Source organism: Bubalus bubalis, chromosome 21 (genome assembly GCF_019923935.1).
Source record: "Bubalus bubalis isolate 160015118507 breed Murrah chromosome 21, NDDB_SH_1, whole genome shotgun sequence".
NCBI lineage: Eukaryota > Metazoa > Chordata > Mammalia > Artiodactyla > Bovidae > Bubalus > Bubalus bubalis.
In genome coordinates, this window is record NC_059177.1 from 1,435,930 (window position 1) to 1,450,073 (window position 14,144).

General features: G+C 40.4%; 1 long non-coding RNA gene across 1 annotated transcript in view; it reads right to left on the reverse strand.

Annotated features, from left to right (window-relative positions):
• LOC123330978 overlaps positions 1 to 13,684 on the reverse strand; it is a 36,395-nt gene extending 22,711 nt beyond the window's left edge. Inside the window, exon 1 of the long non-coding RNA XR_006547345.2 lies at positions 12,990 to 13,684. This is a non-coding gene — a long non-coding RNA (uncharacterized LOC123330978). The remainder of the gene's footprint in view (positions 1 to 12,989) is intronic.
• Between the last annotated feature and the right edge of the window lie 460 nt (positions 13,685 to 14,144).

Consider the following 14,144-nt stretch of genomic DNA (forward strand, 5'->3'; position numbering starts at 1 on the left):
AAGCCTATATGTGACAAACCCACAGCAAACATTATCCTCAGTAGTGAAAAACTGAAAGCATTTCCCCTAAAGTCAGGAACAAGGCAAGGGTGCCCACTCGCACCACTACTATTCTACATAGTTTTGGAAGTTTTAGCCACAGTAATCAGAGAAGAAAAAGAAATGAAAGGAATTCAGGTGGGAAAAGAAGTAAAACTCTCACTGTTTGCAGATGACATGATCTGCTACATAGAAAACCCTAAAGACTCCACCAGAAAATTACTAGAGCTAATCAATGAATATAGTAAAGTTTCAGGATACAAAATTAACACACAGAAATCCCTTGCATTCCTATACACTAAAAATGAGAAAACAGAAAAAGAAATTAAGGAAACAATTCCATTCACCACTGCAATGAGAAGAATAAAATACTTAGGAATAAATCTACCTAAAGAAATGACCTATATATAGAAAACTGTAAAACACTGATGAAAGAAATCAAAGAGGACACAAATAGATGGATAAATATACCATGTTGATGGATTGGAAGAATCAATATAGTGAAAATGAATATACTACCCAAAGTAATCTATAGATTCAATGCAATCCCTATCAAGGTACCAACAGTATTTTTCAGAGAACTAGAACAAATAATTTCACAATTTGTATGGAAATACAAAAAACCTCGAATAGCCAAAGAAGAATGGAACTGGAGGAATCAACCTGCCTGACTTCAGACTATACTACAAACCTACAGTCATCAAGACAATATGTACTGGCACAAAGACAGAAACATAGATCAATGGAAAATAGCCCAGAGATAAATCCATGCACCTATGGACACCTTATCTTTGACAAAGGAGGCAAGAATATACAATGAAGAAAAGACAATCTCTTTAAAAAGTGGTGTAGGGAAAACTGGTCAACCACTTGTAAAAGAATGAAACTAGAACACTTTCTAACACCATACACAAAAATAAACTCAAAATGGATTAAAGATCTAAACATAGGACCAGAAACTATAAAATTCCTAGGGGAAAACCTAGGCAAAACACTCTCTGACATAAATCACAGCAGGATCCTCTTTGACTCACCTCCCAGAGTAATGGAAATAAAAGCAAAAATAAACAAATGGGACCTAATAAAATTTAAAATCTTTTGCACAACGAAGGAAGCTATAAGCAAGGTGAAAAGAGAGACTTCAGAACGGAGAAAACAATGGCAAGCGAAGCAACTGACAAAGAATTAATCTCAAAAATATACAAGCAACTTCTGCAGCTCAATTCCAGAAAAATAAATGACCCAATAAAAACGTGAGCCAAAGAACTAAACAGACATTTCTGCAAAGAAGACATACAGATGGCTAACAAACACATGAAAAGATACAAATCAAAACCACAATGAGGTACCATCTCATGCCGGTCAGAATGGCTGCAATCCAAAAGTCTACAAACAATAAATGCTGGAGAAGGTGTGGAGAAAAGGGAACCCTCTTACACTATTGGTGGGAATGCAAACTAGTACAGCCACTATGGAGAACAGTGTGGAGATTCCTTAAAAAACTGGAATTAGAATTGCCATATGACCCAGTAATCCCACTGTTGGGCATACACACTGAGGAAACTAGAATTGAAAGAGACACGTGTACCCCAATGTTTATCACAGCACTGTTTAGAATAGCCAGGACATGGAAGCAACCTAGATGTCCATCGGTAGATGAATGGATAAGAAAGCTGTGGTACATATACACAATGGAATATTACTCAGCCATAAAAAAGAATACATTTGAATCAGTTCTAATGAGGTGGATGAAACTGGAGCCTATTATACAGAGGGAAGTAAGTCAGAAAGAAAAACACCAATACAGTATACTAATGCATATATATGGAATTTAGAAAGATGGTAACAATGACCCTATATGTGAGACAGCAAAAGAGACACAGATGTATAGAACAGTCTTTTGGACTCTGTGGGTGATGGCGAGGGTGGGGTGATTTGGGAGAATAGCATGGAAACATGTATATTATCATATGTGAAACAGATCGCCAGTCCAGATTTGATGCATGAGACAAGGTGCTCAGGGCTGGTGCACTGAGATGACCCTGAGGGATGGGATGGGGTGGGAAGTGGGTAGGGGGTTCAGGATGGGGAATACATGTACACCCAAGGCTGATTCATATCAATGTATGGCAAAACCCACTACAATATTGTAAAATAATTAGCCTCCAATTAAAATTTTAAAAAGAAAAATAATAGAATTCTGTATCACCAAAACTACCATTTAATAGAAAAACTTGTAATTACCTTTTAAAAATCAAGATGCATATCAGAATTATGTTGGAATTTTTTGAAAAATACAAATGCTCAGGTATTGCTTTTTTTTCACCAGAGCTCCAGATACATTTCTAAGAAGCAGCCATATTTAAAAACAGCTGGACTATATGAAGATCTTTTACTTTATATCTAGTTTGTGTCACTTTCTATTTCATATTCAGTGCTCCCATTTCATTTAGTTTATGTTTTCCAATTCCTCCATCTCTTTATTTTTATGTTCTTTCTCAAGCCTTTATCAAATGTAGTAGAAAAGCTTTTGTATACATACATATTATATATACATATATATATATATACATATATATGTATGTGTATGTCCTTAGTCGCTCAGTCATGTCCAACTCTTTGTGACCCCATGGACTGTAGCCTGACAGGCTCCTCTCATGGGGAGAATCATGGGGATTCTCCAGGCAAGAATTCTTCAGGCAAGTGGATTGCCATTTCATTCTCCAGGGGATCTTCCCAATCCAGGGATCAAACCCAGGTCTCCATCTTCCACATTGTAAGTGGATTCTTACCATCTGAGACATCAGGGAAGCCCATATAATGCATATTATACATACAAATATATTAGAAAATGTATTAATTTTTGCCTAACTAAAAATTTTGGCATTTTTATTCCACTTGTTTGGCTTAATGCGAATAGAATGCTAGATTTCTAATTGTAAAAATTAGATATGTAATAAGCAACAAATGTTTACTGTACAGCACAGGAAATTATAGTCAATATCTTATAACCTATAATGGAAAATAATTTCAAAACTAATATATGTGTATATATATGACTGAATCAAAAAATCTACTTTTTAAAATTTAGTAATGTTTATCTTTTTGCCAGTTTTTCTAAATGTCTGATGAAATCTAATAAAATCCTATGAGATACAAAATTTTAAATATATTTGTGTAGGATATAAGGTTAATATAAATAAATATAAATATAAATCTATCATATTTATTTTATTAACGACATCATTCAAGATGCTCTTATTCTTGTTTTTTCTGCACTTGATAAAAAATTCTCAGAGAAATGTTAATATGTCTCACTATGACTATATTTTTTCTTTTCCCTTATATTTCTTCTAATTTTTGCTTTATGCTTCTCTGTTGTTAGGTGTCAATTGTTTATGATGTCTATCTTCTTTGTGGATTGTACATTTGTCATTTAAAATATTCATTTTTGTTTCATTTAAATATAAAGTAATTAGCAGATGGTGATTGCAGCTATGAAATTAAAAGACACTCGCTCCTTGGAAGGTAAGTTATGACCAATCTAGACAGCATATTAAAAAGCAGAGACATTACTTTGGCAACAAACTTCCATCTGGTCAAGGCTATGGTTTTTCCAGTGGTCATGTATGGATGTGAGATTTGGACTATAAAGAAAGCTGAGTGCCAAAGAATTGATGCTTTTGAACTGTGGTGTTGGAGAAGACTCTTGAGAGTCCGTTGGACTGCAAGGAGGTCCAACTAGTCCATCCTAAAGGCGATCAGTTCTGGGTGTTCATTGGAAGGACTGATGCTGAAGCTGAAACTCCAATACTCTTTGCCACCTGATGCGAAGAGCTGACTCATTGGAAAAGACCCTGATTCTGGGAAAGATTGAAGGCAGGGAGGAGAAGGGGACGACAGAGGATGAGATGGTTGGATGGCATCACCAGCTCAATGGACATGGGTTTGGGCGGACTCCGGGAGTTGGTTATGGACAGGGAGGCCTGGCATGCTGTGGCTTATGGGGTCGCAAAGAGTCGGACATGACTGAGCGACCGAACTGAACTGAACTGAATTAATTAATTAAAAAAACAAGTACCTACCAATAAGGAAATGGTTAAAGAAATTAGGACATAGTTGCTGAATGGCATATTTAGCTATTAAAATGGTAATTTGGGTAACAATGTAATAACATGAAACATATTTGAGATGATATTTAAAGAGTATGGTGACAGCTTCTCATATGGTTATGGACAAAAGCTAAAATCGTACACTGAAAAGTTAACACAGTTATTTTAGTGTTAGAATTACGGGTGGTTTTTATTTTTTAAGTTTCTTAAGAGTTTCAAACATTATATGGAAAATTCAATCAGAAGACATGCACAAGGCAGGAAGGACTACAGGTGTTGCTGAAATCAGACTGGAAGTCACCCAGGTTAACAGTTGTGTTTGAAGCCTCAAGAGTGTTTCCTTACCATCCTGATTCCCTCATCAGCACTACAGCTAATCTATGTCACTCACAGGAAACGGTTCGCTCAGATGCCTGATTTAACAACTCCAGATGTGTCTCCTCCCTGAGGCATTGCCCTTCCTAGTAACTATGTGCCACCACCATTTTCTAGGCAATAATAATTTAGGATAGTCAATCCTAAGCTTCCGAAATGCATAAAAATGGGCATTTTCAAAGTTTGGGCCTTTTCAAAGCTTCCTGAATCTTCTCAAAGCAAAATGGATTCCTAAGAACCAATTCTAGTGGTACATCACTTTCTCTAAGACCAGACAGAGTACAACTTCTCTGTGCGTGCTCTTCATTTCACTTTACATCCTCTACCAGATAATATGTGGATCTTTTTCGATGATGGATCATCCAAACATGGAGAAATGAGAAACTAGAACTGAGAGAAAAGAAGAGCAGAAGGGAGGGCTAGGAGAGGTTGTCAGTCTACAAAGTAAGTCAATGGGATGAGAAGAGGAAGAGGGGGTTGGGGGTGGTTGTGCCACCAGAGGGCAGATCCAGGATGCAGAGGGAGGCTTGTTTTGGATGAGTGCTGCTCTGGGTTCTCTCAATGACCCCTGCAAGATGTGGGCAGTGACTGCAAGTCCATGTTAATTTTTTTTTTTTTTGCTTTGTTTTTCCTTAAAAAAAAAAATTTTTTTTAATTTTATTTTTAACTTTACAATATTGTTTTGGTTTTGCCATATATCAACATGTATCCACCACAGGTATACACATGTTCCCCATCCTGAACCCTCCTCCCTCCCTCCTCCCTCCCTGTACCATCCCTCTGGGTCGTCCCAGTGCACCAGCCCCAAGCATCCAGTATCGTGCATCGAACCTGGACTGGCGACTCGTTTCATATATGATATTATACATGTTTCAATGCCATTCGCCCAAATCAACCCACCCTCTCCCTTTCCCACGGAGTCCAAAAGACTGTTCTATACATCAGTGTCTCTTTTGCTGTCTCGTATACAGGGTTATTGTTACCATCTTTCTAAATTCCATATATATGCATTAGTATACTGTATTGGTGTTTTTCTTTCTGGCTTACTTCACTCTGTATAATAGGCCCCAGTTTCATCCACCTCATTAATTTGTGGCTGAATCATACTTATATATGTGAGCCATTAATTTCAGGAAAGGAATGGCCCTGGGCCTGAGGATTCATGAGTGCCTCCCTTCTCTCCCAATGGGCATGTCTTGGGGGCACTCTGGTGTTCCTCCAGAGAGGAGGCTGGTGGTTCACGCCATTCCTTCTTCCTAAGGAGTAGGCCCTGTTGGATGGCTCAGGGGAACTTGAAATGAAAGTTCTCTCTGCTGGATGTTTCTTCCAAGGAAGGAAGATGAAAGCAGAATCTTCAGTATCACAGTCAAACGATAAAAATTGCCAACTAGAATAGTATTTCCATAGAGAAAGAGATGGTACCTCATGGAAATTCCTCTCTGAAGTGAAACAATTAAAAGTAGATTTTAAAAAGTGTACTTCTGCCACAAAGTGTACTTCTGCCATATTAGTTCTCTTAAGGGGTAACATTTAAAATATTTATTAACTGCCTAGGACACAGGCATATGTGTGCACTAAGTCACTTTAGTCGTGTCTGACTCCTTGCAACCCTATGGACCGTAGCCCACTAGGCTCCTCTGTCCATGGGATTCTCCAGGCAAGAATAGTGGAGTGGGGTGCCATGCCCTCCTCCAGTGGATCTTCCCAACCCAGGGGCTGAACCCATGTCTTTACATGTCCTGCATTTACAGGTGGGTTCTTTATCACTAGCACCACCTGGGAAGGGCAAGACATAGGTTCTGATCATTAAACTGAAACAGACATTAGCCATTAGTGGCTGGAGTGACAGGGCGTTGTGAAAGCTTAGAGCAGTGACCATTTATCAATCAATTGGAAACATTGCAACATTGTAACAAAAGTATAGCCAAATTGACATTTACTTGTTATCAGTCTAGGTTTCTCCTCCTCTCTTCTTTCCCTTGGTAGCTGCAGCCTCTTTGTTCTTACTGTGTCCCCTCACCCCCGCCTCCCACCTCCCACCTCCTTCTCACCCCAGCTGGGTGTGATTCCCTCTCATTCTGGTCATAAATTACTTCACGCGATTCATATCTTGAGCCACTTTGTGCCTGGTGGTGAGCTGGACCCTACAGGTGGATGTACTCCTTAGAAGAGAATCAGGGCAAGGAGGTAGTGGTGCGACAACCAGGGTGACATTTCCCATGGTCATGCAAGCCAGGGAGGGTTTCTGTCTTGGGCAGGAAGTCAGAATAGAGCCAGTGGGACCATTCCAGATGGGAAATTTATCCCGGTGGTGTAGTACTGGGTGGCCCCTCAATCGCTAGCCTTCTCAAAGCTGCAGACATTGCTAGGTTTTGTGAGACCACCCAGACCCCTCACTGAGCCCAGCTGCAGCCCTGTTTCATAGCAACGAGTTCCTTCAGCGAACCTCCTGGATGAATTCCCAAAGGAGGGGTGGGAGTGGGGATAGGCAAGAGCTTCCTGTGAGCTACACTGATTTTATTAATTTTATCCTCACTACATCCACCAGGACAAGTACATCAAGTCATAAGTACTGCTGTCTCTGATTCAAGCTGTGGGCAAAAATGAAGCAAGTGTTCCATACTACAAATAGAAACAAAGGGAAACAATGATGCTTTAGGAGAGGTTGACAATTTTAACACCTCCACGTCCATACTCATTTACTCAGTACAGCAAACCCTGGTTAGGAGAGACAAAAAGTGTCCTATTAAAGAAGCACACAAAACATTTGCATTTGAATAAGTAAAATCCCCAAACCTCAATGCTGTAAAGCAGCAGCTGGGGTGCAGTGGAAGGAACTCTTGGGCCAGGAGCTGAGAGAACTGGGCTCCAGGCCGGCTCTGCCATTCAGTAGCCGAGCTGAGCTCGGGTTTCCTCTTCAGTAAATGAAATGCTGGATTAAATGATCTCTACAATTCCCAGACAAGTGAAAATCTCTTTTTGTTGCCTGCAGCAGACACAAACGACAACTCCTAATCATCTCTGCCCTCCCACCCCAGCTCACAGCCAGGTGAGTCTGGTGGTCCTGTGAATGGCAATGTATGGATGGTTTATTCATGTCTACTTCCTCCAATGCTTCTCTTAAGTAATTGGTAGTGACTGGAAAATGCTTTCAAACCTGGGAGTAACTGGGCAGAGATGAGAAGTTGACTCTTAACTTGCTTGATTCAAAGAACATAAATGTCTACTGTATTGCTCTTCATCCTGTTTACAGCGCCAATGGTCTTGCTGTTCACACTGTCTAAAGTGTTTGTGGATTCCACGGTAGGTAAGGCGCAAGCTAAGAGGATGGAAGAAGATGTGAGGAGCTGTAGCAACTGCCGACACGTTTATTCCCTTCTGGCTGGCACAGCAACCTTAGCGGCAGACATAACATAACACAACTTGAGAGCACACAACCTCTCTCCTGGCTGACACAGCAGCTGTAGCAGTAGGCGTGCTATATTCTCTCCTCCTGTGGCCGACCCAGCCGACACAGTTGTGAGATAGTCGTAATTCCTGTCGCTTTTTAGGTGGAGCTGAACAGGCCTACCGCACACAACCAGTGACCAAGCAACTGCCTCATGAGGCGCACGTGCAGTGCGATAAATGATCTCAGCAGTTACATAGACATTATTTACAAAACACAGGGCAAAAGCAGGAGAAGGCAATGGCATCCCAGTCCTTGGGTGCCTGGAAAGTCCCATGGACGGAGGAGCCTGGTAGGCTGCAGTCCATGGGGTTGCGAAGAGTCGGACACGACTGAGCAACTTCACTTTCATTTTTCACTTTCATGCATTGGAGGAGGAAATGGCAAGCCACTCCAGTGTTCTTGCTTGGAGAATCCCAAGGACGGGGGAGCCTGATGGCCTGCTGTCTATGGGGTCGCACAGAGTCGGACATGACTGAAGCGACTTAGCAGCAGCAGGAGCAGGGCAAAAGCGAGAGGCTGTGGGGCAAGAAATCCTGATCATGCCATCTTGGCTAATTTGCTCTTTCCCTACACTAAATCTTCTGTAATTTTCTTGCCACATATGACAATATCTTTTTTTCAGAAAGTTAAATGTCAAACAACATTTTGTATGTTGTCCTGACCTTCCTAAAGTAAGGTGACCTGCCTATAATTTCTCTCTATTCCAGAAATCCCAGGCTCTTTCAAGAATGGCTATCAGCACTATTCCTTGGCAGATAAAGGGCATTTCTTTATGGCATTTTGATTATTATTTCCATAAACTATTATTTAAAGCTGTTATTGATATTTTACTTTTCAAGTACAGAAGTGCAGTGTCTACAAGCATTAATATTTATGATTTGATTAGAGGCCACCAGGTGCAAGTTTCAAGGATGGAAAGTTCATATACAATATTATTTACCTGTTAAAATGGCCTTTAAATGGATATATTACTATCTCCAGCTATAATTTTGCCCAATGTCAAGCCAGTGGTGGGGCTGAAGTCTGAACCCAGGCCACTTCAACTGTGGTTTCCTTCTCAACCCCCTTCCTTCTGGAGGACAGGTTCACATCTTTCATTATCTTTCTCATTTTCCCCCCAAATTCTTACAAATTATTTGTATTATGAAATATTTGCTGGCATCATTGGAATTATTCCACTACACTCCTTATGGCTTTAGTGTAACCAGCTTACTGGAGCTCTGTTAATAGTGAAGAGGTCACACTCCATACAGAGGCCTTGAGTGGCCTTGAGATAAATCCTGAAGAGACCTAACATAAGAATTCAGGACTTCTGCAACCCAGCAAATGTGAACCTTGAGTGATTGTTGGGCTTTAGAGAGACCTGAGATGATAGTTATTTGAGGTAGAATGACAATGTAGAGGAAAGAAAAGATAGGAAAAGATATTTCTAAGGAAATATATACTATAAGCCTTGGCAACTGGATATGGAAGATGGTGGTAAGTGAGAGAGACTGCAAAGTACACGTTGTTCATCAAATATTGAAATGAAAATACAGAGGGTTTGGTGGGGGACAGAGATGTCAGTGCATTAAATGTGAGGAGCTTGAGGACAGTGAAAAGAGGAGTGGGTTGAACAGGAGTTTTACCAACGTTTGGGAGGTGATCACAGCAAGAAAACAATCATAAAGTGTCTAAGAAGGAACAGGAAGAGGGTACAAGACAAATGGGAAAAGACAATGTTGAAGAGAATTTTAAGAAGTAGCTGAGGGAGTAAAATTTTAGAGTTTAAGATTGTATTAAACTAATCATTAGTTTAAGAAAATTGCTTTTAAATTACTGCAACAGATTACTTGACTTGTAGAAATACACAGCGAAATAGTTTGTGTAATTTCTCTATTATGTGTCATTCTTCAGTCCTTAAGAGCCCTGAAAAACAAGCACTACAAACAGACACTACACTACTGAAATCAGATTGATTATATTCTTTGCAGCCAAAGATGGAGAAGCACTATACAGTCAGCAAAACAAGACCGGGAGCTGACTGTGGCTCAGATCATGAACTCCTTATTGCCAAATTCAGACTTAAATTGAAGAAAGTAGGGAAAACCATTACACCATTCAGGTATGACCTAAATCAAATTCCTTATGATTATACAGTGGAAGTGAGAAATAGATTTGAGGGGACTAGATTTGATAGATAGAGTACCTGATGAACTATGGACGGAGGTTCGTGACATTGTCCAGGAGACAGGGATCAAGATCATCCCCATGGAAAAGAAATGCAAAAAAGCAAAATGGCTGTCTGGGGAGGCTGTACAAATAGCTGTGAAAAGAAAGGAAGCATAAAGCAAAGGAGAAAAGGAAAGATATAAACATCTGAATGCAGAGTTCCAAAGAATAGCAAGGAGAGATAAGAAAGCCTTCCTCAGCGATCGATGCAAAGAAATAGAGGAAAACAACAGAATGGGAAAGACTAGAGATCTCTTCAAGAAAATTAGAGATACCAAGGGAACATTTGATGCAAAGATGGGCTCGATAAAGGACAGAAATGGTATGGACCTAACAGAAGCAGAAGATATTAAGAAGAGGTGGCAAGAATACACAGAAGAACTGTACAAAAAATTTCTTTATGACCAAGATAATCATGATGGTGTGATCACACATCTAGAACCAGACATCCTGGAATGTGAAGTCAAGTGGGCCTTAGAAAGCATCACTATGAACAAAGCTAGTGGAGGTGATGGAATTCCAGTTGAGCTATTTCAAATCCTGAAAGATGATGCTGTGAAAGTGCTGTACTCAATATGCCAGCAAATTTGGAAAACTCAGCAGTGGCCACAGGACAGGAAAAGGTCAGTTTTCATTCCAATCCCAAAGAAAGGCAATGCCAAAGAATGCTCAAACTACCGCACAATTGCACTCATCTCACACGCTAGTAAAGTAATGCTCAAAATTCTCCAAGCCAGGCTTCAGCAATACATGAACTGTGAACTTCCAGATGTTCAAGCTGCTTTTAGAAAAGGAGGGTTCAGGATGGGGAACACATGTATACCTGTGGCGGATTCATTTTGATATTTGGCAAAACTAATACAATTATGTAAAATTTAAAAATAAAATAAAATTTAAAAAAAAAAAAAAGGAAAAAAAAAGAAAAGGCAGAGGAACCAGAGATCAAATTGCCAACATCCGCTGGATCATGGAAAAAGCAAGAGAGTTCCAGAAAAACATCTATTTCTGCTTTATTGACTATGCCAAAGCCTTTGACTGTGTGGCTCACAATAAACTGTGGAAAATTCTGAAAGAGATGGGAATACCAGACCACCTGACCTGCCTCTTGAGAAACCTGTATGCAGGTCAGTAAGCAAGAGTTAGAACTGGACATGGAACAGCAGACTGGTTCCAAATAGGAAAAGGGTTATATTGTCACCCTGCTTATTTAACTTATATGCAGAGTACATCATGAGAAATGCTGGGCTGGAAGAAGCACAAGCTGGAAGCAAGATTGCTGGGAGAAATATCAATAACCTTAGATATGCAGATGACACCACCCTCATGGCAGAAAGTGAAGAGGAACTAAAAAGCCCCTTGATGAAAGTGAAAGAGGAGAGTGAAAAAGTTGGCTTAAAGCTCAACATTCAGAAAACTAAGATCATGGCATCTGGTCCCATCACTTCATGGGAAATAGATGGGAACACAAGGGAAACAGTGGCTAACTTTATTTTTCTGGGCTCCAAAATCACTGCAAATGGTGATTGCAGCCATGAAATTAAAAGACACTTACTCCTTGGAAAGGAAAGTTATGACCAACCTAGATAGCATATTCAAAAGCAGAGACATTACTTTGCCAACAAAGGTTCATCTAGTCAAGGCTATGGTTTTTCCAGTAGTCATGTATGGATGTGAGAGTTGGACTGTGAAGAAAGCTGAGCGCCAAAGAATTGATGCTTTTGAACTGTGGTGTTGGAGAAGACTCTTGAGAGTCCCTTGAACTGCAAGGAGATCTAACCAGTTCATTCTAAAGGAGATCAGTCCTGGGTGTTCTTTGGAAGGAATGTTGCTAAAGCTGAAACTCAAGTACTTTGGCCACCTCATGCGAAGAGTTGACTCATTGGAAAAGACTCTGTTGCTGGGAGGGATTGAGGGCAGGAGGAGAAGGGGACGACAGAGGATGAGATGGCTGGATGGCATCACTGACTCGATGGCCTTGAGTCTGAGTGAACTCCGGGAGTTGGTGATGGACAGGGAGGCCTGGCATGCTGCAATTCATGGGGTTGCAAAGATTCGGACACGACTGAGTGACTGAACTGAACCATAATATGAAGCTATGGGAGAAATTAAAGTGAAGGATTAATATAAGTTGATAAGCATGTTTAGTAGTTTAACTATTGGATCTGGAGGAGAATGGCAAATGGGTGGCATGAAGGAAAGCAGGGAACCAGTTAGGAGGCTCCATACCTCCTGTGGTGGTAGAGGGGCCTGTGGTGAGTGTTGATGGAATGGGGTAGGTGGGAAAAAGAAGAATCATAGGTGAGCCCAGAGTAGAGAAGGGCTGTAGTCCTTTTAAAAACTGGTGCACATAATCACTCAAAATTCTGTAAACTTAACCACAGAGAATTAAGATGAAGACTGGAGGGTGCAGGGTGATAGGAAACTGGAGACAGGCAGTGTTCTGAAATAATCTCAGGAAGTGCTAACTCCTGCAGCTCCTTACAGGCTGCCAGCACCGGGAGGCTTCTTTTTTTGGGTCGGGGGTCCAGTAAGCTAGCACTCGCTGCAAAAATGTGGCAGAGTATTCTTCCAACCTGCATATTAAAATGGAGATGAGAAGATAAAGTATGCTTGTGAGGAGCTTTCTTCTTTTCTCAAGGCCCTTTATAAGAAAATAATTCAGGAGGGGAGTCTCAAGCTAAATGGGAGGGTATCCACCAGACTGTACCTCAGAAATTGAGAATTAGTCACAAGATTCCAAGTAAACCACAAAAGAAAAGTGGGAAGCAGAGTTAAAAAAAAAAAAAAAAGTAATCACTCACCAAACCGTGACATGCCAGGCACTTCACATACAGGATCTCTGCTAATCCTCAAAAAGAACCCCATGAAAAAGACTTGTTCTCCTTTATGACCTGCAGGAACAAACTGAAGCTCAGGGAGGTTGATGAACAACTGAAGTGACCTGGGCAGGGATGGGCACCAGGGATGCACCCTTGGCACCGGCTCTTGGGATAGGTGTAGAGGGTTTATCCCCTGGGACTGGCGTCTGCCCTCAGGATAAGAGTCATAAGATGGGAAATTTACCAAGTACCTTCTCTCTTTGCAGTGTCAACTCCCCTCCAGAATCTGCCTGACTTTCCTCTCTCTCCTACATCTTCATGTAGTTTTTTTGTTTTTTGTTTTTTTTTTAACGTGTCTTGCCTAGGTTATAGTTATCTTCAGCAGAGTTCGTTGATGGGAACTCTCTTATTACTGATACATAATGTTTTAAACAACAACAAAAAAATCTGAATCAAATTGATGTTTTCTAGCAATGTATATTAATTTTCACCCTTTACTCTGGTAGAATGAGTGCTCCTTGAGCTCACGAATCATCTGGGTTTAGTCTGCTGTTATAGACGATGTGGTTGGTTCCTACAGTAAACAATGCTTCCAACAATTCCACCGGCCTTTTTACACGTGGCATCCTTGTTTTTTATTTATGTGCACTTTTGCACTGCCCTCTAGTGGCCGAATGTCTGAACTACAAATCAAGTACAGTAAGCCCTCTGTATCCAAGGGGTCTGAATCCTCTGATTCAACCAACCAGGATTCAAAATGTTCAAAAAAACAAATTCCAGAAAGTTCCAAAAAGCAAGACTTGAATTTTCTGCGAGCTGGGAACTATTTACAAAGCGTTTATAAACAACTATTTTCCTTACCTGGAGAAGGGAATGACTAGTCCTGTCTTTTTTTTTTTTTAATTTAATTTTATTTTTAAACTTTACATAATTGTATTAGTTTTGCCAAATATCAAAATGAATCCACCACAGGTATACATGACTAGTCCCGTCTTATTGCCTGGATAATTCCATGGACAGAGGAGCCTGGCGGGCTACAGTCCATAGGGTTGGAAAGAGTCTGACATGACTGAGAGACTAACACTTTCACTTTCATATTTTCATAGCATTTAGGTGGTATTGGATACTATAGGTTAT